Source organism: Mobula birostris, chromosome 10 (genome assembly GCF_030028105.1).
Source record: "Mobula birostris isolate sMobBir1 chromosome 10, sMobBir1.hap1, whole genome shotgun sequence".
NCBI lineage: Eukaryota > Metazoa > Chordata > Chondrichthyes > Myliobatiformes > Myliobatidae > Mobula > Mobula birostris.
In genome coordinates this window covers 69,643,160-69,670,616 of record NC_092379.1, presented here as the reverse complement: position 1 = coordinate 69,670,616, position 27,457 = coordinate 69,643,160, and the positions used below count along the sequence as shown (strand labels likewise).

The window sequence follows — 27,457 nt, the reverse complement described above, 5'->3', positions numbered from 1 at the left end:
TAAAGGTCTGAGTGTGAAGTCATAAAAAGGGCAATGGAAAAGCATTTCAAGAATTCATTTTATTCTCCTGCTGGGAAAATAGACACAGATATAATTACAGGGTTAGGATGGGTGCTGCAGTTGTTGATGTTTCAGCTGTAGAACTTGATTTGACTTCATTCCCATCATTGGTTCCATTTTGGAGCAGGATCATTTCTCATGACCTACACAATACTGACCGATGCACTGAAGGACCTTATAGAGAGCGCAGAGAGGGTGGTGGGTGGTGAAGATTGCATTTGGCATTGATGAGTTAATATTATAAGACCATAAAATATAGCAGCAGAATTAGGCCATTTGGCCCATCGCGTGCACTCTGCTGTTTCATCATGGCTTATCTATTTTTTCTCTCAGTTCCAATCTTCGCCTTCCCCCGTATCCCTTCCTGCCGTGACTAATCAAGAACCTATCAAACTCTGCCTTAAGTATATATAAAGACTTGGCTTCCACAGCTGCCTGTGGCACCGAATTCACAGATTAAATACTCTGGCTAAAGAAATTCCTCCTTGCCTCAATTCTAAAATGATGCAGTTCTATTTTGAGGTTGTGTCCCACCATAGGAAACATCCTTTCCACATCCACTCTGTAAAGGCCTTTCACCATTAGATTGATTTCAATGAGGTCACCCCTCATTCTTCTAAGCTCCAGTGAATATAAGCCCAGAGCCATCAAACGATCGTCATATAACAAGCTGTTTAATCCTGGAATCATTTTCCTGAACCTCCTTTGACCACTCTCCAGCTTCAGCACATCCTTTCTAAGAGGCCCTAACTGCAAACAATATGCCAAGTGAGGCCTCACCAGTGCTTTATGTTACATGCTCAAGGAGATCTGTGTTTTTTTTGTGAGAATGATGTAATGGTCTTTTGGAGGTCACCTGATATGATTTTCCCGCTGATGTGAGGTCACGTGATGGCATGTGCACCACGGGTATATAAGGGAAGATCCCAGATGACGCAGTTAGTTTTTAGTTTGCAGATTTCCAGGTAAAACGTGCTGTGTCTCCGTTTCTGTTGCGTGTTTGTTTTTGTGACGCAGTTTCATTTTTAAAACGGAGTGTTGCGTTCTATTGCAAGATAGAATATTATTGGACGAAATCTTTTCTAGATGTGCTGATTTACTCAATTCCAACAGTAGAAGGGAGAGTGAAGACTTTATCGAAGTACAGGATCGAAGGATCGAGAGGAGTTGACATCGTTTGGCAGTTTAATAAAGGATTGACCTTACTGAGTCTTCATTGGAGGAGTAGCAACCTGCATCGGAGATAACTTTTGCCAAAAAGAGCAAGGAGTTCATGCAAAGGTTTGCTCTCTGTCTAAAAGAATTTAAAGTCAGTTGTTTTAAACTGTTTATTTTCGGCATTGTGAATCCTGTGGACAGAACCAGCAGGAAAGTTGTGTCTTTGAAGAAATCCTTCTCCAGAGAAGTCTCTCCCAATTGAACGTATAAATCTGTTGAACTTTTGAATTTACCATTTTAAAAACTATATCTGACTTTATTGCTTTAAGAACTGTTTTCACATTTAATGCTTTAAGAAACCAGTGACGAGTGATGAGTTGTTGAACGGCTGCATACCAGTTAACTTCTGGTTAAAGTTTTCATTTGTTTTTTACCTTATGATTTATCCGTGTTTAATAACTGGTTGTTTTTATATAATCTGTCTTGATTGATATTCATTGTAGCCGTTTACGTAACATTTATAAAGTCTCAACATTACATCTTTGCTTTCGTATTCTTGTCATCTTGAAATGAATGCTAACATTGCATTTGCCTTCCACACCACTGACTCAACCTGCAAATTAACCTTTGGGGAATTCTGCACAAGGACTCCCAAGTCCCTTTAAGGCTCATATTTTTGTATTTTCCTTGCACTTAGAAAATAGTTTACCCTTTTATTTTTTATTGCAAAGTGCATGACAGTATGTTTCCTGACACTGTATTCCATCTGCCACTTCTTTGCCCTTTCTCCTAATCTGTCTACATCTTTCTGTAGTATCTCTACTTCCTCCAGCTACTTGCCACTCCACCTGTCTTCATATCACCCACAAACTTTGCCACAAAACCATCAATTCCATCATCCAAATCAATGACAGATAACATAAAAAGTATCAGTCCCAACACAGACCCCTGTGGAACAGCACTGGTCACCAGCAGCCAACCACAAGAGGTTCACTTTATTCCCACTCTTCCTCCTGCCAATCAACTACTGTTTCATCTATGCTAGAATCTTTCCTACAATACTGTGGGATCTTAACTTGTTAAGCTCCCTCTGTGGCACCTTGTTGAAGGCCTCTGACAAAGTACACAACATCCATCGATTCTCCTTTGTCTATCCCAGCGGTCCCCAACCACCGGGCCGCAGAGCATGTGCTACCGGGCCGTGAGGAAATGATACGAGTCAGCTGCACCTTTCCTCATTCCCTGTCATGCACTGTTGAACTTGAACATAGAGTTGCCAACTGTCCCGTATTTGGTGGGATATCCCGTATATTGGGCTAAATTGCTTTGTCCCATATGGGACCACCCTTGTTCCGTATTTCCCCTACTAAGGTAGAGAGTTCCTATGAAACCTTTTGTGCCGAAATGGCGTGAAGCGAAGAAGCAATTATAATTAATTTATATGGGAAAATTTTTTGCGCGTTCCCAGACACAAAATATGACCTAACAAATCATACCAAATAACACATAAAACCGAAAATAAATAACACTAACACATAGTAAAAGCAAGGATGATATGATAAATACACAGCCTATATAAAGTAGAAATAATGATTGTACAGTATAGTCGGGAAGATGAAGACAAAACCAATTTGTGGGGAAAAAAATTGGCACGCATGCGCATGCACACATCACATGCGCACGTCACGCATGCGCACACAGGTGCCTGCACAAGGCATCATAATCATGGTAGTCTTTCCTGGGGAAAAGTGTCCCAGGATTTGACTGCTACCTTTGTCCCTTATTTGGGAGTGAGAAAGTTGGCAACCTTAACTGTAAAAGATATGTTGAGGTGAGTTTAACTCTACTTGAACACCTCCCCCAGGTCGGCCGGTTCGCAAGAATATTGTCAATATTAAACTGGTCCGCTGTGCAAAAAAGTTTGGGGGACCGCTCGTCTATCCTGCTTGTTATTTCCTCCAAGAATTCCAAAACATTTGTCCAGCAAGATTTTCCTTTGAGGACTACAGCTGACTACGGCCTATTTTATCATGTGCCTTCAAGTACCCCGAAAACACATCCTTAACAATCGACTCCAAAATCTTCCCAACCACTCAGGTCAGACTAGCCCATAATTTCCTCTCTTCTGCCTCTCTCCCTTCTTCAAGAGTGGAGTGACATTTGCAATTTTCAGCCTTCCAGAACCATTCCAGACTTAACTGATTCTTGAAAGATCATTACTTATGCTTCCACAATCTCTTCAGTCACCTGTTTCAGAACTCTGGGCTGTACACCATCCAGGTGACTTATCTGACTTCGGATCTTTCAGTTTCCCAAGAAACTTCTCCCTAGTATTGGCAACTTCACACACTTCTGACCCTGACACTCTCGTACCTCCAGCATACTGCTAGTGGCTTCCACAGTGAAGACTGATGCAAAATACTTATCCAGTTCATCCACCATTTCCTTGTCCTCCATTACTACCTCTCCAGCATCACTTCCCATTGTTCTAATATTAGATTATGAGACTATGAGGACACACAGTCCTCTTTTATTGTCATTTAGTAATGCATGCATTAAGAAATGATACAATATTCCTCTGGTATGATATCACAAAACACAGGACAGACCAAGACTGAAAAAACTAACAAAACCACATAATTATAACACATAGTTACAACAGTGCAACAATACCATAACTTGATGAAGAACAGTCCATGGCACCGTAAAAGAGTTCAAAGTCTCTCGAAAGTCCCACATCTCACGCAGACGGGAGAAGGAAGAAAACTCTTCCTGCCATGCCCGACCACAGTCCGACTCTGTGTCATCCGAAAACTTCGAGCCTCCGATCAGCCCTCCGACACCGAGTACCGAGCACCACCTCTATCCGAACAATTCGACCTCAGTCTCGGTCGCCAGCAGCAAGCAAAGCCAAGGATTTTGAGGCCTTCCCTCCAGAAGATTCTGGATTGCACAGTAACAACAGCAGCGAACCTCTCGCCTGTCTTTTACTCTTTCTGTATCTGAAGAAGCTTTTGGTATCCTCTTTCATATTATTGGCTAGCTTATTTTCATATTTTATCTTTTCCTCCTTAATTACTTTTTTAGTTGCTATTCAACGAGTCTGCAAATAAACTGTACAAATACAAAAAGAAAGAAAGAATAAAAGATAAATAATAATTATCAAGAACACGAAATAAAGAATCACTAAAAGTGAGCCAATCGATTGTGGGACCATCTCAATGATTAGGTAAGTGAAGTTGAGTGAAGTTAACCCCTTTAGTTCAAGAACCTGATAGTTGCTCCTGTACCTTCTTCCTGATGGCAGCAATGTAAAGGAGCATGTTCTGGGTGGTAGGGGTCCCAGATGATGGCTGCTGCTTTCCTGCAATAACACTCTGTGTAGATGTATTCAGTGGTGGGGAGAGCTTTACCCGCAATGGATTGGGTCATATCCACTACATTTTGCAGAATTTCCCATTCAAGGGGATTGGTATTTCCGTACCAGGCTGTGACGTAGCCAGTCAATTTGCTGTCCACCACATATCTATAGAAGTTTGTCAAAGTTTTAGATGTCATGCTGAATCTCCACAAACTCTTAAAGAAGTAAAGGTTTACATGCTTTCTATGTTATTGCATTTACGTGCTGGGCCCAGGACAGATCCTCTGAAATAATAACACTGAGGAATTTATAGTTACTGACCTTTTCCACCTCTGATCCTCAGATGAGAACTGGCTGATGGACCTCTGGTTTCTTCCTCCTGAAGTCAATAATCGGACTCTCTAGGTGGTGCCGGATGAAGTGAGTTGAGTTGAAGTTTGCACCTAAACTTTTCAATCTTTTACCACTCTTCTATTATTTACTTATACTTAATTTTACATACCTCATGGAGATCTTGTAACTTTCTTCTGAGAATGATGTAATGGTCTTTTGGAGGTCACCTGATGTAATTTTCCCCCCAATGTGAAGTCACATGATGACATGTTCACCACGGGTATAAAAGGGAGGACCCCTGGTGACGCAGTTAGTTTTCCAGTTAGAACGTCAATGAGATACTCCTCTCCGCTGCGTGTTTGCATTATGATGCAGTTTTGTTTTTAAACAGAGTTTTATGTTCTATTGTAAGGTATAGAAGTACTGGGCCGGCAGTTTGACCAATCGTTGCCAGGTTTGTTAAAGTATCTTTTCAGTAAAATTGGAGAGTGAAGACGGGACCCTGAAGGAGACGTTCAACGGGTTTGCAAAGGATCGACCATTATTGAATTCATTCAAGAAAGCGTGATCTGCATGAGATAGCCTCTGCTAAAAGTGGCAGAAAAGGCTGTGCAGGATCTGTTCTACGGAGGGAAAGGTCAGTGCCTTTAAACCATTTTATTCCTGTCGTCGTGAAACCTGCGGACAAGGCAGGATCCGGCTGGGAGTGCCAGTGACGTCGTGTCTTTGAGGAATTCGTTACTTCATGAAAGTCTCTCCTAATTGACTGTATAAATCTCTTGGACTTTAAAATTTACCATCAAAGAACAGTGTTTGAATTTATCGCTTTGAGAACTGGTTTTGCATTTATCGCTATAAGAGCTAGTACTGAGTAGTGGTTTAATGAATGGCTGTATAGCAGTTTACTTCCGGTTAGGGTTTTCGTTTGTGTTTTTTTTCATTGTTTATCAGGGTTTAATAAATGCTTGTTTGTTTATAAATCCTGACTCGATATATTCATTGTTGCCGATCACGTGACATTAATATGGGGGCTCGTCCAGATATGTTCCAATTTTGAGTTTAAGTGCTTGTTTAATTATCAAACCTGATTTGGAAAAGGGAATATACTTGATTCTTTTGTTTGATTGGGGTATGAGTGGTATTGGGCAGCAATGGATGTTGGCGAGTTTATGGAAATGCTAGAGCCGGAGGTTTTAGTGAATGCGAGAAAACCTGAGGTGTCGGAGATTGCTAAAAGGTTGAACCTTAAAGGTATTACGAAGGGTACAACTAAGCCCATAATTCAGAGAAAAATCGCTGAGCATTATGTAAGTTTGGGCAAGTTTGATGAGGAGGTGTTAGGGAGGTTTCCAATGAGTACACTGGAAATGCAGTTGCATCTTGAACAGATAAAGTTTGCGAAATTTAAAGCGAAATGACTGAAAGAGAGGCAATTAAAATAAGAGGATTTGAAGAGAGAGAGAGGCAAATAAACTAGGAGAATTTCAAGAAAGTGAAGCTGAAAACCTGAGGAAATTTGAGCTAGAGATAGAGATAGAGATAGATAAAGATGGAAAATCGATCTTCTGGTTCCAGGAAGCAGTTTGTAGCAAGTCGTAAGGTTGTTTTGGCTCCTCCATTTAATGAGACAGAAGTGGACAAATATTTCCAGCATTTCAAAATCGTTGCTCTGAGTTTAGAGTGGCCGAAAGAGAAATGGCCAATGATGTTACAAAGTGTAATTAGAGGAAAGGCACAACAAGTTTATACTGCTTTAAATGCTGAGCAAGCACTTGATTATGATACTGTGAAGCAGCAAATATTAAAGGCATATGAGCTAGTTTCAGAAGAGTATAGAGAAAGATTCAGAAATTTGAAGAAACCAGTGGAAAAAACGTATGTGGAATTTGCCTATGGGAAATGTGTGTATTTTGAGAGATGGGTTTCCTCTAAAAATGTGAATGGGGAGTATAATAAATTAAAAGAGTTGATTTTGCAGGAGGAATTTAAAAGAAGCATTGCTGTTGAAGTGAGGACATATTTAAATGAAAGGGACACTGCTACATTGCAGGAGACTGCTAAATTGGCTGATGAGTATACTTTAATTCATAAGAGTAAATTTTCTCCGGGTAGAACCTTTAAGAGAAAAAAAATAGCACAGGGAGTCAAGGTAAACCGAAAATTAAATCTGAAGTTAATGAGAAAGGTAGGGATGAAGGGAGACATGTGAAAGAAAGGCATTTTGGTCTTATTTGTAATTATTGTAGGAAACCTGGTCATGTAATAGCTAACTGTTTTCGATTGAAGAAGAAGGAGAAGGAAGCAGTTCCAGATGCTTGTGTGCAACATATTGAAGCACATGTAAAGCCACAGAGTTCGATAAATACCAATGAAGTTTTTGTTAGAGTCTGACCAAGTTAAGAGGGGATATGAACATTTTATAACAGAAGGATTTGTATCCTTGAGGGATCCAGTCCTGTACCAATAAAAATACTTAGAGATACTGGAGCTTCTCAATCACTAATATTAGACAGTGTTCTAAAGTTTAATGATCCGTCTGACATTGGTGAGGTAAATTATATAAGAGGAATTGGGAGTGCCCTTATGCCAGTACACTTACGTAGAGTTAATTTAAGGTCAGGGTTAGTTACAGGGCCTGTTAGAGTAGGGCTACAGCCCAGTTTACCTGTGAATGGTGTTGCTCTGTTGTTAAGGAATGACTTAGCTAAGGGCAAGTTTCTCCTGAAGTGCATTTGACAATGAAGCCTATTTCTGAGGAACCACAGAGGGATTCTAACACGGATACTTCCTGTGTTGTAACCCAAGCTATGACTAAAAAGACTGATGTGCAGGATGAGGTTCTTATCCATGACAGTTCAACTTGGGATGCAAATTTTGAGGATGTGTCAGAATCTTCCTTACCTTCATTATTTGATCAAGGTTCTCATGATAAGTCTGACCGTGAAGATTTGTCTTTATCTCGGAAGGAGATGATAGCAGAGCAGGGTAGAGATCCTGAGATAATTAAATTAAAAGAATAAGCTCTTCTAGGCAGTGAAATTGAGAAGGTGCCAGTAGGATATTATTTTGAAAAGGGAGTATTAATGAGGAAGTGGAGATCACCTACAATTCCTGCAAGTGAAGAATGGGAAGTTAATCACCAGGTAGTAGTTCCCAAAGTTTATCAAAATGAGATTTTAACTATGGCTCATACTATTCCTTTGGGTGGCTATCCAGGGGTAAAGAAAACTATGAACAAGGTTTCTAAATGCAAACACAAGGAATTTTGCAGATGCTGGAAATTCCAGTAACACACATCAAAGTTGCTGGTGAACGCAGCAGGCCAGGCAAATTGCTCTTACTATCTCTTCTTTCAGTTAGCCCTGACGAAGGGTCTCGACTGTACCTCTTCCTAGAGATGCTGCCTGGCCTGCTGCATTCACCAGGAACTGTGATATGTGTAACAAGGTTTCTAACGTTTTTACTGTCCTAGTTTAAGAAAAGATGTACCGACATTTTGTAGAATATGTCATACGTGTCAAATTGTGCGTAAACCTAATCAGGTTACTCCAGTGGCCCCACTGCAACCAATTGCAGCACTTGGTGAGCCGTCCTCAAAAATCATTGTAGACTGTGTAGGTCCTTCGCGAAAAACTAAAACTGGACATCAATATTTGTTAACTATTATGTGCACAGCGTCTAGGTTTCCAGAGGCAATACCTATATTTCTTAGGAATATAACAGCCAAAATTGTGACAAAGGCTCTTATAAAATTCTTCACTTATTTTGGGTTGCCTAAGGAAATACAATTGGATCAAGGTAGTAATTTTATGTCTGGATTGTTTCAGCAGATAGTTTATAAACTGGGAGCAAAACAGATTACCTCATCTGCATTACATCCAGAATCACAAGGAGCCTTGGAGAGATTTCATTCTACCCTTAAAAATATGATTAGGACATATTGTGTGGAAAATGAAAAGGATTGGGATGAAGACATACGTTTACTACTTTTTGCAGTACGAGAGGCAGTGCAGGAATCATTAGGTTTTAGTCCTTTTGAACTTGTGTTTGGGCATAGAGCTCGAGGACCTTGTTGAAAGAACAGTGGATTAATAAAGAGGTACACACTAATTTGCTGGATTATGTTTTAAAATTTAAAGAAAGATTACATAAAGCTTGTAGCCTGGCCAAAGAAAATTTAAAATCAGCTCAAGAAAAGATGAAGACTTGGTATGATAAGGAAGCTAGGATGAGGTCATTTAAGCCTGGAGATAAAGTGTTGGTTCTTTTCCTGATGCAAACAAACCCATTAAAAGCTAAATTTCATGGTCCTTATGAGATCAAATCCAAAGTAAATGATGTGGATTACGTGATAAAAACTCCAGATTGAAGAAAGCCAACACAGCTGTGTCATATACATATGATAAAACCGTATTATGAGAAACAAATGCTACTATGCCTGTTAAGGAAATGGTTAAGGAAATAAATCAAACTCCAATTTAGCCACAAAGTTTGATGTTACAGGAGTACAATATTTTGATCAGTCATATTAAAGGTAAAGATAATGTGATTGCAGATTGTCTTTCTAGATGTTAAATGTACAATGAATTTTTTTTTATGGAGTGGTATTTTAACATTTGTAACACTCCTACTGAATATTAGTTTGTAAAGTGCTGAAAGATAATACGGTGTATATTATGTATGTTGTAAATGTTATACCATTTTATTTTTTTTTTGTAAATCGTTAATTGTTAAAATTTTGTTCCTTAAGAGACCAAAATGTTTTTGAGAGGGAGCTGTTACATACCCCATGGAGATCTTGTGACTTTCTTGTGAGAATGATGTAGTGGTATTTTGGAGGTCACCTGATGTAATTTCCCCACTGATGTGAGGTCACATGATGACATGCTCACCACGTGCATAAAAGGGAAGACCTCTGGTGACGCAGTTAGTTTTCCAGTTAGAACATCAATGAGATACTCTGCTGCGCTGTGTATTTGCATTGTAATGCAGTTTTGATTTTAAACAGAGTTTTATGTTCTATTGTAAGGTATAGAATTACCGGGCCGGCAGTTTGACCAAACGCTGCCAGGTTTGTTAATGTATCTTTTCAGTAACATTGGAGAGTGAAGACGTGACCCTGAAGGAGACATTCAACGGGTTTGGAAAGGATCTACCATTATTGAATTCGTTCAAGAAAGAGTGATCTGCATGAGATAGCCTTTGCTAAGAGTGGCAGAAAAGGCTGTGCAGGAGCTATGCTACGGAGGAAGAGGTCAGTGCCTTTAAACTGTTTTATTTCTGTCGTCGTGAATCCTGCGGACAAGGCAGGATCCAGCTGAGAGTGGCAGTGACGTTGTGTCTTTGAGGAATTCGTTACTTCATGAAAGTCTCTCCTAATTGACTATATAAATCTCTTGGACTTCAAAACTTATCATTCGAAGAACTGTGTTTGAATTTATCACTTTAAGAACTGGTTTTACATTTATCACTTTAAGAGCTAGTACTGAGTTGAGGTTTAATGAATGGCCAATAGCAGTTTACTTCCAGTTAGGGTCTTCACTTGTGTTTTTTTTCATTGTTTATCAGGGTTTAATAAATGCTTGTTTGTTTATAAATCCTGACTCGATATATTCATTGTTGCCGATCACATGACATTAAGCATGTAACATTTTCATATGCTTGAAATTTGATCCTTATTTGGTAAAAATTAATACCAGAGGACAAAAGACACTAGCTGAAAGCAGTGGAAAGGGGGAGCTTACCTTGGATGCAATATCGAAATTACTGGATGAAAAAATCGACCAAAAAAATTTGAAACTGGAAATGAAAATTTTGAAATCATTGAATGAGAAAATCGAGCAGAGAGGTTTGCAATTGGACGCCGTGGATTTGACGTTTAAGGATGATTAATAATGCAATGGAAACATTTAAATGGGAGACCAAGGAGTTACAGGGACGTGTTTTTGAACTTGAGGAAGCCGACAAGAAGATAGCAGGCAGAGTCGAGTCTCTGGAAAGGAAACTGTATTCAAGCATTGGAGCAACAGAAAATCAAGATGATTGATCTGGAAGGTCGAAGTCACAGACAAAATATTAGAATAATTGGCCTGCCTGAAGATATTGAAAAAGTAGTAGACCCCACTGAATTTTTCTCTCAATTTTTAAGGAAGGTGTTTGGCTGGGAAATGTTCTCAAAAGTCACCGATTCTGGATCGTGCGCATCGTGTCCCGAGAATAAAACTGGTGTCGGATCTCAAACCGAGGCATATTATATTACAATTTGATTTTGTACATATTAAGCAACAGTTAATTCAACTTGCTCATCAGAGAAGAATTATGGTTTTTATGGAAATCACAAATTTCAATTGGTAGAAGATTATAGTCCCGAAGTAATGCATCAAAGATCGGTGTTTAAATCGGTGATGAGTGATCTGTATCATGCTAAATTCAGATCTGCTTTATTATTCCCTGCTCGCCTCATTATAATCTTATCTGATGGATCCCTCAAATGGTTCACTTCAGTCAAACAGGCTCAAAAGATTTTCAAGGATCTAAATGCAAGTTCGACCATTTTGATATAGTCTGACGGTTATATGGATTAAAATTTGTCTTTGACAGCTTAAATCAAAATGACAGTTTTGCATAGTTTAATGATAGATTTTATTTTCCTAGTGAATAAATGTCTACAGTTTGTTATAGTCTAACGGTTTTGAAGATTAAAAACTACCTTCGATAGTTTAAACTAAAATGGTAATTTGCTACAGTTTACAGTTTAATGGTAGATCTTATATTTTTTTTTACTTATGTTCTGGTAAAATGTGTACAGTATCCTGTTTCGAATTACAAGTATTTGCCATATTTTTAAGATAATTATTTCTTGTCTCTTATAATGGCTTCCTGAAATTTTTTTTTAAAAAGTTTAAAATGGCTGATTGTTTCAGTGTGTTCTACGCACTTGTTTTTACTTTGTTTAGTCTACTTGAGGCTGGTGTAAATTTAAAACATGGCAGTCCCCTACAGATTACAGATTAACTTTGTTTATTATTATGTATTAACATACACTCGGTTTAAATTTAAAAAAAAAATAAATCTGTACTTCTATCTTTTGAAATTTTTTTTTCTCCTAGCTTTACTAAAAGGTATATTCGGTTTTGAATTAAGAGTATTCGTTACATCTTTATGATAAAGCTGTTTTTACTGATTTTTCCCCTTGCGATTATTTAAAATAACTACGTTTGATATGAGTTCTAATGAACTGATTGCCCTTTTTTGAATTCGTGAAACTTAATCTATTAATACTTTTTCCTTTTTTTTAAATTGGCTTTTTGTGATTCTTTAAAAGTGCTTAGTAAAATGGTGGATGCTCAAAATCTGAGTGGTATGAATCCTTTTTTTAAAATTTTGGAACTTTGTCACTAGAGAGATAGGGGTAGAATGTGGGGTAGTTTGCTTTCTAGCTATGTATTGGCTAGTTTTCGGGTCTCGTGGGGTGGGGGAAGAGTGTTTTCTTTTTTCTTTCTGTTCTCTCTGGGCTGACCTGAAACTAAAAATATGTCTGACTGTCATGACTTCCGGTTCTTCTTTTGACTTGTTTTCCTTTGTTTGGGAACATGATTTCCCTGCAGTAGGATTAACCCTTTACACACTATATGATTTACTTATTGAAAATGGATAAGACTATTAATTTTGTTTCATGGAATACTAATGGTATAAACAATCTGATTAAACGGAAAAAATTTAAAAAAATATTTCGTAGACTGAAAGCTCAAATTATTTTTGTAAAGAGTATTCAGTTACTCCCAATTTGAAGCTTTATAAAAAGAGAGTCAAACTTCAAATGCAACATAGTTTGTTATTAACATCTCCCATTGAAAACCAGTTACTTAAAACTAAATCTCAATTTTATATGCATGGTGATAAATCAGGGAAATTATTGCCCAATCAATTGAAAACTGTGTCGGTTAAACGTCAGATTATTAAAGTTTGTAAACAGGATGGCAATTTTACGGTTGACCATGATGAGATTAATAAATCCTTTCAAAAATTCTATACCTCTTTATATCAGTCAGAATTTCCTGACGATACTACTTCAATGCATGAATTCTTATGGAAATTGAATGTCCCCAAACTATCATCTGATGAATGTTTACTATTAGATACAGTACACTGATTACAGAGGAAGAAATACAGAAAGCAATGTCTTTAATGAACTCTGGTGAAATTTAAGAGACTACTGGACAGGTATATGGAGGAATTTAAGGTGGGGGGGTTATATAGGAGGCAGGGTTTAAGGGTTGGCACAACATTGTGGGCCGAAGGGCCTGTACTGTGCTGTTCTATTCTATATTCTATGTTAAAAGCAAAATCTCCAAGGAAACAAAATTTCTCAACCAGCAAGCAGAGATCTTGCATGAACCTATGTTGATTTGTTGTGTTTTGAGCCAATTGAGCAGTCGAGGACAGTGGTTCCCAAAGTGGGTGACATCGCTCCAATGGGGACAGTGGGAGTTTATTGGTGTGTGATAAAGTTAAAGGGGGCATTGGGGGGAGGACCACTCGGTAGCAAGGGAGCAACTAAAGGATTACGGTCTTAATTTAAGAATTTAATTACTTACTTTCAGTATTTGATCCTCGGTACCTCATAATGGTATCATTGTTTTCCATATTTTTTCTGTAAAAATGATCACTGCAAACCATGACAAGGTGAGTAAAAGCGAGGGTGAGTGGAGGGTTGAAGCACACGGGTACAAGGTGAAGTCAAGGCAACAACGAGGCATGTTTGAGGCAAGCAAAGTGACACAATGTTGGATCAGAGGACAGGTAGTCTCAAGTCCTGTCCACCTGAACAAAGAAGGAGGTTTGATCAATCTAAGTACTAGGCTGATTTGAAAAGCTCAGGATTGGGCCAAAATTGGCAGTGGGGTCCAGACCCAGAGCATATCAATGCAATAGAACTGAGTCTCAGAGTGAGGAACGACCTGATGCTTAGATGATTTATCCACCAGCACAGAAAGATTGAAAAGGCAGAGTGTCAGGACCAGAAGCCAGAGCAGGGCCTGTTCTGCTCACTGCTCTGTGACGTTTAGTCCGCCCTTCGCTGGACTGAATCTGAGGCCTGCTCCAAATGCTCCAAGCTTCATGTCTGCAAGCTCTGTAACCAAAACTGTCCACAATACTCCGAGTGTGGCCTCACCCATGTCTATAGATATGCAATATAACTTCCCAGCTCCTGTACTCATTACCCTAATAACGGCCAGTATGCCAAACACTTTCTTCACCACCCTCTCTTTTTGTGACACTGGTTTCAGTGAACTGTGCACGAGGATTCCTAGTTCCTTCAGTTCCATAACACTCCCCTGGGTTCTACCATCCCCTGGTTTGATTCCCTGCAATGCCATGCCACACAGTATGAGGGGTATGGCATTATTCCTTGGGTTGAAAACCATTTGCCAATCTTCATCTCAGATACGTATCTGATTAAAATCTTGCTGTAATTTTTCATAACTTTCTCCATCTTCTACAATACCACAGATTTTGGTATCACCCACAAACATTCTAATTATGCCTTGGGCGTTCACATCCAAATTGTTTTATCTGTATTACCAACCCTTGTGGAACACAAAGGCTCAAGTCTGAGAAACAAGCCTTGACTATCACCCTCTGTTTTCCAAACCTGAGCCAATTATGAATCCAATCCAATCTCCCCATGGCTCTCATGCAATCTAATATTCCAGGTCAGCATGCCACTTGGGACCTTGTTATCTCCTTGCTAAAGTCCATATGGACAATATCCCTGTCCTACTGGATGGGGAGGAGAAGATGGAGGCGCGACGTAGTGCACGCAGCCGCTCCGAAATGATATCGTATTTGTTAAATAGGGGCCGTGCACAATACTGATTTGGTGGACATAGACGTGAGAAGCACGGAGGAACGTCTGGAGAAACTTCTGAAATGCCTGCTTTGCTGCCGCTGCTACTGTGCGATTGAGAATCTCCGGAGGGGAAGACCCCAAATCCTTGACTTTGCCTATTGTCTGTTGCCGGGGCCGGGGTCGAAGCGCTCGGACAAGATGGAGCTTGGTGCTCGGTGTCGGAGGGCTGGTTGGAGGCTCGAAGATTTTGGATGGACTCAAGAGTCGGCTGTGGTCGGGTGCTTGCAGGGTGCTGCATCGGCAAGTTTGCAGCGCTGGAAGCTCATGGCAGGGAGAGTTTCTCCCTTCTACCGTCTGCGTGAGATGATGGGACTTTCAAGAGACTTTGAGACTTTTTTTTTACTGTGGCCATAGTCTGTTCTTCATCAAATTACTGTATTGCTTTGCACTGTCGTAACTATATGTTATAATTATGTGGCTTTTGTCAGTTTTTTTTTAGTCTTGGTTTGTCTTGTGTTTCTATGATGTCATTCTGGAGGAACATTGTATCATTTCTTACTCCATGCATTACTAAATGACAATAAAAGAGGACTGCATGTCCTCATAATCTAATCTAATCTAATCTTGTCCCTTGATTATCTCCTCAAAGAACAAAGCCAACGAAGTTCTGTCTCAAATCAGAACCAGTTTCTTGTCCATCAGGACTTTTTCCAGAAATTTACTCACCATACAGACTCATAGGCCTGTAGTTTCCTTGTTTGTTTCTGCCTCTCTTTTAAAACATTAGTACCACATCAGCCACTTGCTAGACCACTGGAACCTCACCTGTAGACAGAGATGAAATAAAAATCTCTGCAAGTGCTTCCTCAATTCCTTCTCCAACTTCCATAAATTCTGATTAATGCACAAGGTCAGGCCCTGAGATTTATCCATGCTAATGCACATTTTGGTCTCCAATACCTTGTCACTACTAATTTCCCCATTTCATTAGCGTCCATTGATTTCCCCACAGTAAAAATGAAGCAGAAATATTCATTAAGTATCTCATCCATTTCCTTCGGTTCTACTCTTCTTCTGAGCAAAACTGCTGTTCAACATCAGGAAAGTGTGCTGCACCCGTTGTGGAGTATCACTGATTTTAATGACAACGAGGTATTACGATGAACTGATTAAAGAAAGGAGACGTCCTGGCTTGCCTGGATTTCAGTTTCTTGGTCCCCTGAATAGAAGCTTGGCTCAGAATCAGAATCCTTTATTATCGCCAAGTATGTGGACACATACAGGGAATTTGATGCCAGTTTCCCTGAGCTCTCGCTGTACAGAATGAAAAAGCAAACAAAACAATAGTGCAAATAATCGTGAACTATATACATTTACACCTTGGACTTCAACTACTGCACAGAGTCTTGCATCTTCAGAAGTTTTCTGATGACTCTGCCATAGTTGGATGCATCAGCAAGGGAGATGAGGCTGAGTACAGGGCTATGGTAGGAAACTTTGTCACATGGTGTGAGCAGAATTATCTGCAGCTTAATGTGAAAAAGACTAAGGAGCTGGTGATGGACCTGAGGAGGGCTAAGGTACTGGTGACCCCTGTTTTCATCCAGGGGGTCAGTGTGGACATGGTGGAGGATTACAAATACCTGAGGATATGAATTGACAATAAACTGGACTGGTCTAAGAACACTGAGGCTGTCTACAAGAAGGGTCAGAGCCGTCTCTATTTCCTGAGGAGACTGAAGTCCTTTAACATCTGCCGGACGATGCTGAGGATGTTCTACGAGTCTGTGGTGGCCAGTGCTATCATGTTTGCTGATGTGTGCTGGGGCAGCAGGCTGAGGGTAGCAGACACCAACAGAATCAACAAACTCATTTGTAAGGCCAGTGATGTTGTGGGGATGGAACTGGACTCTCTGATGGTGGTGTCTGAAAAGAGGATGCTGTCCAAGTTGCATGCCATCTTGGGCAATGTCTCCCATCCACTACATAATGTACTGGTTGGGCACGGGAGTACATTCAGCCAGAGACTCATTCCTCCGAGATGCAGCACAGAGTGTCGTAGGAAGTCATTCCTGCCTGCGGCCATCAAACTTTACAACTCCTCCCTTGGAGGGTCAGACACCCTGAGCCGATAGGCTGGTCCTGGACTTATTTCATAATTTACTGTCATAATTTACATATTACTATTTAACTATTTATGGTTCTATTACTATTTATTATTTATAATGCAACTGCAACGAAAACCAATTTCTCCCGGGATCAATAAAGTATGACTATGACTATGACTATGACTATGAGGTATACCTGTGTATGTACAGGTGGACTTGGTTTACAATAGACTAAAATTCAAGTGTTCATAAGACTGATGGCATATGGAAAGAAACTGTTCTTGTACCTATTTGTCCTGGCATACGGTGATCTAAAGCGCCTACCAGAGGGAAGGAGTTGGAACAGGTGATGTCCAGGGTGTGATGGGTCTACAATGATGCTGCTTGCTCGCTTCCTGACTCTAGATGCACATAAGTCCTGGATCGAGGGCAGCTTCACACCAATAATCCTTTCCGCAGCCCTGACGGTTCTTTGGAGTCTATTCTTGTCTTGTTTTGTAGCTGATCCAAACCAGACAGTGATGGACGAATAGGGAACAGACTGGATTATTCCTGAATGGAATTGAATCAGCAGCTCCTGAGGCAGGTTGTACTTCCTGAGTTGATGTGGGAAATACAACCTCTGCTGAGCCTTTTTGATAAGAGTGTCTGCGTTGGGTGTCCACTTCAGGTCCTGGGAGATTGTGACACCCAGAAACCTGAAGGTCTCCACAGCAGACACAATACTGTTGAGTATAGTGAGTGGGGAGAGTATTGGGGGGCTCCTCCTGTAGTCCACTGTCATCTCCACAGTCTTGAGTGTATTTAGCTCCAGATTGTTCTGACCACACCAGAGGGCCAGCCGTTCCACCACCCGTCTGTATGCAGACTCATCACCATCTCGGATAAGGCCAATGACAGTTGTATCGTCTGCAAACTTCAGGAGTTTAACAGATGGATCCTGTGAGGTGCAGTCATTAGTGTAAATGGAGAAGAGCAGTGGGGTTCTTGTGGTCTATCCATACAATAAGAGGGTTCTTGGCCCCTTCAAGCCAGTGGCACCATTCCTCTGGAGCAAACGACCGCGAGCAGCTCTCTAATTCTTATGTCATAGTTCACAGAGCATGGAAACATAGAAAACCTACAGCATAATACAGGGCCTTCAGCCCACAATGCTGTGCCGAACATGTACTATCTTAGAAATTACCCAGGGTTACCCATAGCCCTCTATATTTCTAAGCTCCACGTACCAATCTAGGAGTCTCTTGAAAGACCCTACCGTATCCGCCTCCACCACCTTTGCCAGCAGCCCATTCCATGCACTCACCACCCTCCGCATAAAAAAAATTGCCCCCGACATCTCCTCTGTACCTACTTCCAAGTACCTTAAAACTGTGCCCTCTCTTTTCAGCCATTTCAGCCTGGCAAAAAGCCTCTGGCTATCCACACAATCAATGCCTCTCATTATCTTATACACCTTTATAAGGTCACCTCTCATCCTCCGTCGCTCCAAGGAGAAAAAGCCAAGTTCACTCAACCTATTCTCATAGGGCATGCTACCCAATCCAGGCAACATCCTTGTAAATTTCCTCTGCACCTTTTCTGTAGTTTTCACATCCCTCCTGTAATGAGGTGACCAGAACTGAGCACAGTACTTCAAGTGGGGCCTGACCAGGGTCCTACAAAGCTGTAACATTACCTCTCGGCTCCTAAGCTCAATCCCATTTGTGGTGAAGGCCAATGCACCGTATGCCTTCTTAACTACACAGTCAACCTGTGCAGCAGCTTAGAATGTCCTATGGACTCCAACCCTAAGATCCCTCTGATCCTCCACACTGCCAAGAGTCTTTGACAAAGCGATGGTGACTATTCCCAGTCATATTATGCCTCTTCAAACATTCATAAATCCTGCCTCTCAGGATCGTCTCCATCAACTTGCCAACCACTGAAGTAAGACTCACCAGTCTATAATTTTCTGGGCTATCCCTACTCCCTTTCTTGAATAAGGGAACAACATCTGGAACCCTCCAATCCTCCGGAACCTCTCCTGTCCCCTGATGATACAAAGATCATTGCCAGAGGCTCAGTAATCTCCTTCCTCGCCTCCCACAGTAGCCTGGGGTATATTTCATCTGGTTCCGGTGACTTATCCAACTTGATGCTTTCCAAAAGCTCCAGCACATCCCCTTTCTTAATGTCTATACGCTCAAGCTTTTCAGTCCGCTGTAAGTCATCCCTAACATCGCAAAGGTCCTTTGCTGTAGTGAATACTGAAGCAAAGTATTCATTATGCACCTCCGCTATCTCCTCCAGTTCCGTACATACTTTTCCACTGTCAAACTTGATTGGTCCTGCTCTCTCACGTCTTATCCTCTTGCTCTTCACACACTTGTAGATTACCTTGGGGGTTTCCTTAATCATGCTCACCAAGGCCTTCTCATGGCCCCTTTTGGCTCTCTTAATTTTATTCTTTAGCTCCTTTCTGCTAGCCTTATAATTTTCTAGATCTCTATCATTGCCTAGTTTTTTGAACCTTTCATAAGCTTTTCTCCATGATTAGATTTTCAACAACCTTTGTGCATCATGGTTCCTGTACCCTACCATCCTTTCCCTGTTTCATTGGAACCTACCCATGTAGAACACAGTCTTGTACTGTTTTGTGCACTTTATGTAGTCCCATGTAGGTCTGAAGTCTAGTGTAGTTTTGTGTTGTTTCAGGTAGTCTAGTGTAGTTTTGCACTGTTTCACGTAGTCTAGTTTTGTGTTATTTCAGGTAGTCTAGTTTTTTTTTTCATGTAGCACTGATGTTGCACATGTTTTTACTGTGTACTGTACCAGCAGTTATGGTTGAGATGACAATAAAAGCGACTTGACTTGACTTGAAAATGATAACATGAAGGTAGATGTAGAGTGACGAACCGGAAAACCTGGACTTGGACTTGGGACTTGAACTCGACAGGGAACTCAGGTCATGACTCAGAACTCGGGTCTTGGCTGGGACTCAGTATTTGTGTCCAGACATGGCCCTTGACTTGAACTCGGACATGGCTTGGACTAGACTCTGGGCTTGGACTAGGCTCAGACTTGACTTAGACACAGGACACAGAACACTGAGCCGGTGCTCCTCCTTGGACACTGGACATAGAGCCAGGACTCTTCTTAAGGCTGATTTACACTTCTGCGTAGTAGCCTACGCAAGTGGCCTACGCCATCGTAAGCATTTATACTTGTGTGTTGGTGTGTCTGCGTCGCTCTGCAATTCACCGCCAAAATGCTAGTTGGCAGTGGGGTTTCTATGCCACTGTGTTGAGTTTCTTCATGTTGAAACTCAACACGAAGAAACTCAAACTTCAAACAATGGCGACTGAAACCGAAGGAGGGTGAGTTTTCTGTGCTTGTCCAGCCACTGAGAGACATGGATGAGGAAATGCATTTCAAATATTTTCGGATGTTGGCAGGTAGATTTGATGATTTGGTTCATCGTCCCAACCATTTATTTTGCATCAGTGTTCGCACAGTATACTCAGAGACTGGCAATCACCATTCGAGTTTTAGCTTCAGGTGGAAGTCAACAGGCTGTAGCAGCTAGCTACAAACTGGCGTCAAGCACAGGGTCCTCCATAATTTCGGAGGTCTGTAAAGCTTTATGGAAAGCATTGCAGCCAGAGTTCCTTCCCTGCCCTTCAGTCACCCAATGGCAAGCTATTGCAGCGTAGGAGGAAATGCGATGCACTAAGCGAACAAATCATAGTTGTTGTGGTCTGTGTTGCTGCGACACAGTTACATTTTTGGGGAGGTGCGCATCAGGTTACGGCATAGGGTACGCGGCTACTCCATATCTATGGCATAGATTTGACACAGAAATATAAATTGGCCTTTAGACACAGGACACAGAACACTGAGCCAAGGCTCCTCCTTGGACACAGGACATAAAACACTGAGACCGTTTCCCCCTCAGGGTAGTGGCAAACGGCTGGACCTACTCAGCGGAGATGAGGACATGAAGACACAAAACCACACGATAGACAGTTCTTTTATCTTGACATGCAGTCACTCCAAGTAGCAGCAAGCTCTCGACTAGGCCCCAGAACTACAGACAGTGGTTCTTGACTCACTCCAGTGGGTTAAATTGACGGACCCATTCTGGCGAGGTTACTGGCGAGGACGGTCCAGCAAGGAATCACTGGTCCCCAGAGCTATTTATGTTGTCAGCCCAAAACAAGAATTAGGTGCCTCAATTAAGGCACCCAATGGAACAAGGGTAAAACAGAATAACCGGAGTACGGAATCCACGGACCGGACCGTGAACCGGAATGTGGACTTCACGGTCCAGACTGTGACAGATGACCTACTCCTGCTCCTGTGTCTTATGTTCTTATGACCACAGTTGGTCCTGCTGACAAATGATTTCCGTGTCTTTGTGGATCCTTGCCAAGCAGCCAGTGGAATCAATGGATCAGTGGTAATTCTCACCTTCTTCTCACCCACACTGGCAGACCAAGAGATTAAGTGCTCCCAATCACAATGTCATTACAGGGAATGAAAACAATAAACACCAGCCTCTGCTTCACATCTGACCTCTCTTGATGGAAGTAGAACTACCAATGAAGGAGAATGGGAATGAAAATTGTTCTGGAGCTGCTCCGGCCTATGGTTAGGCCACACTTAGATCACCTCCAGTTTGCCTACCAGCCCTGACTAGGAGTTGAGGATGCCATCGTCTACCTGCTGAACCATGTCTACGCCCACCTGGACAAACCAGCGAGCACTGTGAGGTTCATGTTTTTTGACTTCTCCAGTGCGTTCAACACCATCCGCCCTGCTCTGCTGGGCGAGAAGCTGACAGCGATGAAGGTGGATGCTTTCCTGGTGTCATGGATTATTGATTACCTGACTGGCAGACCACAGTACGTGTGCTTGCAACACTGTGTGTCCGACAGAGTGATCAGCAGCACTGGGACTCCACAGGGGACTGTTTTGTCTCCCTTTCTCTTCACCATTTACACCTCAGACTTCAACTACTGCACAGAGTCTTGTCATCTTCAAAAGTTTTCAGATGACTCTGCCATAGTTGGATGCATCAGCAAGGGAGATGAGGCTGAGTACAGGGCTATGGTAGGAAACTTTGTCACATGGTGTGAGCACAATTATCTGCAGCTTAACGTGAAAAAGACTAAGGAGCTGGTGGTAGACCTGAGGAGAGCTAAGGCACCAGTGACCCCTGTTTCCATCCAGGGGGTCAGTGTGGACATGGTGGAGGATTACAAATACCTGGGGATATGAATTGACAATAAACTGGACTGGTCAAAGAACACTGAGGCTGTCTACAAGAAAGGTCAGAGCCGTCTCTATTTTCTGAGGAGACTGAAGTCCTTTAACATCTGTCGGATGATGCTGAGGACATTTTACGAGTCTGTGGTGGCCAGTGCTATCATGTTTGCTGTTGTGTGCTGGGGCAGCAGGCTGAGGGTAGCAGACACCAACAGAGTCAACAAACTCATTCGTAATGCCAGTGATGTTGTGGGGATGGAACTGGACTCTCTAACGGTGGTGTCTGAAAAGAGGATGCTGTCCAAGTTGCATGCCATCTTGGACAATGTCTCCCATCCACTACATAATGTACTGGGTGGGCACAGGAGTACATTCAGCCAGAGACTCTTTCCACCGAGATGCAACACAGAGCCTCATAGGAAGTCATTCCTGCTTGTGGCCATCAAACTTTACAACTCCTCCCTTGGGGGGTCAGACACCCCGAGCCAATAGGCGGGTCCTGGACTTATTTCCTGGCATAATTTACATATTACTATTTAATTATTTATGGTACAACTGTAACAAAAAACAATTTCTCTCAGGATCAATAAATTATGACTATGACTATATGACTAAAATGCAGAAACATAGAGTGCAGATCAGCAAGCCAAACTGAAAGTGTTAAAATATGATGTAGTTGTACTTTGTAATGAAGGCTGGCTCTGGGAGGTAGATGTTTAGTAATATAGATCAGAATAAAAAGGAAATGATTGAGAATGGATCCGCAGTAAAGGCAAAGACAACAAATTCTACAACGTTGAAAGCCATGACGACCAGGACGAGAGAAAAGGAGGAAGTATGGGAGTGAGGAGGTCTGTGAGTGTTTGCGAGCAACAGATGGGTAGATGAGGGCCTGCCCAATGGGCTCAGCTCCATAAACACCGGCCACAAAGGTTCTGGCTGTGTCACGCACAGAAGGCTATACTGGGACCTCGGATGGTGCCATTGATGCCGGATTGTCAGAGGTTCAACTTCGAAAAGGTGTGTTAAACTGGGGCCCAGAGAATACCCCAGGTTTTGTGAAATAATCCACAGTGAGCCGATTGCCGTGCCTTCCTATTTCTCCCAGTTGATAACCCTCTTACTGATCTCAATTCTACAATGAACAACAGGCCCAAAGTTAAATACTATTTGTAGATTAGCGATCGGCACAGCCTCCGATATCTGGGTACAAGAATCGCTAAACCTCAGGCCCCCGCCACCCGCCATCCATCCGGAGAGACGCCACCCCTTGAATAATGGGAATAGTTGCCACGCGACCTCTCAGATATGCCCTGGTGCTCAAACAGTTTGAACAGGGTAGCCTGACGAACACCAGGAAGTACGATTTAGTTTGGTTTAGTCTCTTATCGCTTGCAGCACTGATGTGAAGCTACTCCACTCAAGTAAGATGCTTGAATGCACACACTCGGCGATTCATAAACAGCTCCATCCCCTCTGTTATTCGATTCCTAAATGGAGATTGAACCTGTAAACACAACCTCACTTTTAAAATGTACATTATTTCAGTTTTTGCACGATGTTTTGCACAATATACGTATACAGTAATTGATTTACTTAGTTATTATTATTGTTATTTTCTTCTATATTATGTATTGCATTGAACTGCTGCTGCTAAGTTAACAAATTTCACGACACATGCTGGTATATGGAGAAATTTAAGGTGGGGGGTTATATGGGAGGCAGAGTTTGAAGGTCGGCACAACATTGTGGGCCGAAGGGCCTGTACTGTGCTGTTCTATTATATGTTCTATGCTGGTGATAAGAAATCTGATTCTGAGTGGCCTCGGCGAGCTAGAGGGGTTTTTACAGCATCCAACGGTTCCACAGATCACGCTGCCAAGGCTGCCTGATTTATTTATTTTGAATAGATTTAAATTTCCCAAAGTTGGCTTCGTGTCCCGGATTAACCGCTCGGATCTCTGGACAGTCACAGCAGGCAACAATTTCATGCCTGCTACCCCTGTTCTCTGAGCTGACATTCTCTGTAACTGTTGACGTCCCTTGTTGAAGTGCCCTTGCTGCTGTTACCGCTTACTGGGTGGGGGTGGGGGAGGCACTGTCCAAACCTGAACTAATGGCTCTCATTCCCCGTCCCAACTGGTCATGAATACCGCCAACAGCTGAAAACCCAGACAGCTCCTTTCGGGCCGTCACCCGTCCCAATCTGCTCAATCTCCCTTTGGGACCCCGCTCTCCGACTGTGAACCGTGCTCACCCTGAACTGCCCTGAGCGCCATCACGTTATCACTGAACGATCAGAATTCAACAGCGCTCGGGCTCTGAACCCAGGCATACCGGTTCGACCAGTGAAGCGGGCGGGGAGAGTGAGACACACGTTAATGTGTGGAACTTCCCTCGGCTCAAACTACTTGAAAGTGAAGCTGCACCCTTTTGCGAGAAGGGGGCGGGACAAGGATTTTGTTACCGGAGCTGAAGTCGAAGCGAATACAACAGAATACCAACTTTCACATAACCCAGCGGTCTGAGCACGGAAGTATTGAAAGGCAAAATCCCAGTAACCGGTCGGATGGGGCGGATATTTTGAAGTGTTTATCTTTTAATGCCAGGAGTATTCTGGGTGAGGGTGATGAACATGGATCAGTACATGGAACTACGACGTTGTGGCCATTTCGTTGAGAGGGGAGCAGGAATGGGCGACTAATGCACCAGGCTTTCGAAGGGTTCGTAAAGATAGCGAAAGAGGTATAAGTGTGTGTATCGGGTGTGGTGAGTTGCATGACTAATCAGAGACAATATCACAGCTGCCCTCGGGAGGTAAAATGGAGGAGTCAGACACTGAGCCTATTTGGGTAAAATTCAGGAATAGGAAGAGTGCAATCACACTGTGATTGTATGACTGTATGTATTGTATAACTGTATGATTGTATAACTTCACCCCCCAATAGCCATCAGGATATTGAGGAACAGATATGTATCAGATGAAGGAAATGTGTAAAATTGATAGTGTTGTTATCATGGGGGTTTCAACTTGCCTAATATAGACCGTAAGACATAGGAGCAGAATTAGGCCATTTGGCCCATCACATGTCCTCTGCCAATTTGTCATGGCTGATCCAGTTTTCCTCTCAGCCCTAATCTCCTGCCTTCCCCCATATCCCTTTATGCTCTGAACAATCAAGGATCTACCAACCTCTGCCTTAAATGTACATAGACTTGGCTTCCACAGCTGCCTGTGCAAAGAATTCTACAGATTCACCACTCTCTGGCTGAAGAAATTCCTCCTCATTTCTGTTCTAAAAGGACGTCCCTCTATTCTGGGGATGTGTCCCCCAGTCTTAGACACCCTCAGCATAGGAGACATCCTCTCCACATCCACTCTATCAAGGCCTTTCACCATTCAATAGGTTTCAATGAGGTCACCCCTCATTCCTCTGAATTCTAGTGATTACAGGGGAGCCACCAAACACTCATCATATGACAAGCCATTCAATCCTGGAAATAATTTCATGAACCTGCATTGAACCATCTCCTGTTTCAGCACATCTTTCCTAAGATAAGAGGCTCAAACCTACTCACAATACTGAGAGTGAGGCATCACCAGTGATTTATAAAGTTCCAACACTATATCTTTGCATTTATATTAACGCAATAGAAAGGAAGGACATAAGCCGGGAAGATGTGGAATCGATATGGGTAGAGCTGCGTAACACTAAGGGGCAGAAGACGCTGGTGGGAGTTGTGTACAGGCCACCTAACAGTAATAGTGAGGTCGGAGATGGTATTAAACAGGAAATTAGAAATGTGTGCAATAAAGGAACAGCAGTTATAATGGGTGCCTTCAATCTACATGTAGATTGGGTGAACCAAATTGGTAAAGGTGCTGAGGAAGAGGATTTCTTGGAATGTATGCGGGATGGTTTTTTGAACCAACATGTCGAGGAACCAACTAGAGAGCAGGCTATTCTGGACTGGGTTTTGAGCAATGAGGGAGGGTTAATTAGCAATCTTGTCGTGAGAGGCCCCTTGGGTAAGAGTGACCATAATATGGTGGAATTCTTCACTAAGATGGAAAGTGACATAGTTAATTCAGAAACAAAGGTTCTGAACTTAAAGAGGGGTAACTTTGAAGGTATGAGACGTGAATTAGCTAAGATAGACTGGCAAATGACACTTAAAGGGTTGACGGTGGATATGCAATGGCAAGCATTTAAAGGTTGCATGGATGAACTACAACAATTGTTCATCCCAGTTTGGCAAAAGAATAAATCAAGGAGGGTAGTGCACCCGTGGCTGACAAGAGAAATTAGGGATAGTATCAATTCCAAAGAAGAAGCATACAAATTAGCCAGAGAAAGTGGCTCACCTGAGGACTGGGAGAAATTCAGAGTTCAGCAAAGGAGGACAAAGGGCTTAATTAGGAAGGGGAAAAAAGATTATGAGAGAAAACTGGCAGGGAACATAAAAACAGACTGTAAAAGCTTTTATAGATATGTAAAAAGGAAAAGACTGGTAAAGACAAATGTAGGTCCCCTGCAGACAGAAACAGGTGAATTGATTATGGGGAGCAAGGACATGGCAGACCAATTGAATAATTACTTTGGTTCTGTCTTCACTAAGGAGGACATAAATAATCTTCCAGAAATAGTAGGGGACAGAGGGTCCAGTGAGATGGAGGAACTGAGCAAAATACATGTTAGTAGGGAAGTGGTGTTAGACAAATTGAAGGGATTGAAGGCAGATAAATCCCCAGGGCCAGATGGTCTGCATCCTAGAGTGCTTAAGGAAGTAGCCCAAGAAATAGTGGATGCATTAGTGATAATTTTTCAAAACTCATTAGATTCTGGACTAGTTCCTGAGGATTGGAGGGTGGCTAATGTAACTCCACTTTTTAAAAAAGGAGGGAGAGAGAAACCGGGGAATTATAGACCGGTTAGGCTAACGTCGGTGGTGGGGAAACTGCTGGAGTCAGTTATCAAGGATGTGATAACAGCACATTTGGAAAGCGGTGAAATGATCGGACAAAGTCAGCATGGATTTGTGAAAGGAAAATCATGTCTGACGAATCTCATAGAATTTTTTGAGGATGTAACTAGTAGAGTGGATAGGGGAGAACCAGTGGATGTGGTATATTTGGATTTTCAAAAGGCTTTTGACAAGGTCCCACACAGGAGATTAGTGTGCAAACTTAAAGCACACGGAATTGGGGGTAAGGTATTGATGTGGGTGGAGAATTGGTTAGCAGACAGGAAGCAAAGAGTGGGAATAAACGGGACCTTTTCAGAATGGCAGGCGGTGACTAATGGGGTACCGCAAGGCTCAGTGCTGGGACCC

At 42.0% G+C, this 27,457-nt stretch overlaps 2 protein-coding genes across 5 annotated transcripts in view; both read left to right on the top strand.

The window, feature by feature from the left end:
- Nucleotides 1–27,457, top strand: part of LOC140204100 (interferon-inducible GTPase 5-like) — a 628,716-nt gene that overhangs the window by 24,675 nt on the left and 576,584 nt on the right. The window lies entirely within an intron of this gene.
- LOC140203702 (uncharacterized) overlaps nt 1–27,457 on the top strand; it is a 45,385-nt gene that overhangs the window by 4,460 nt on the left and 13,468 nt on the right. The gene's annotated exons all lie outside the window — the stretch shown is intronic.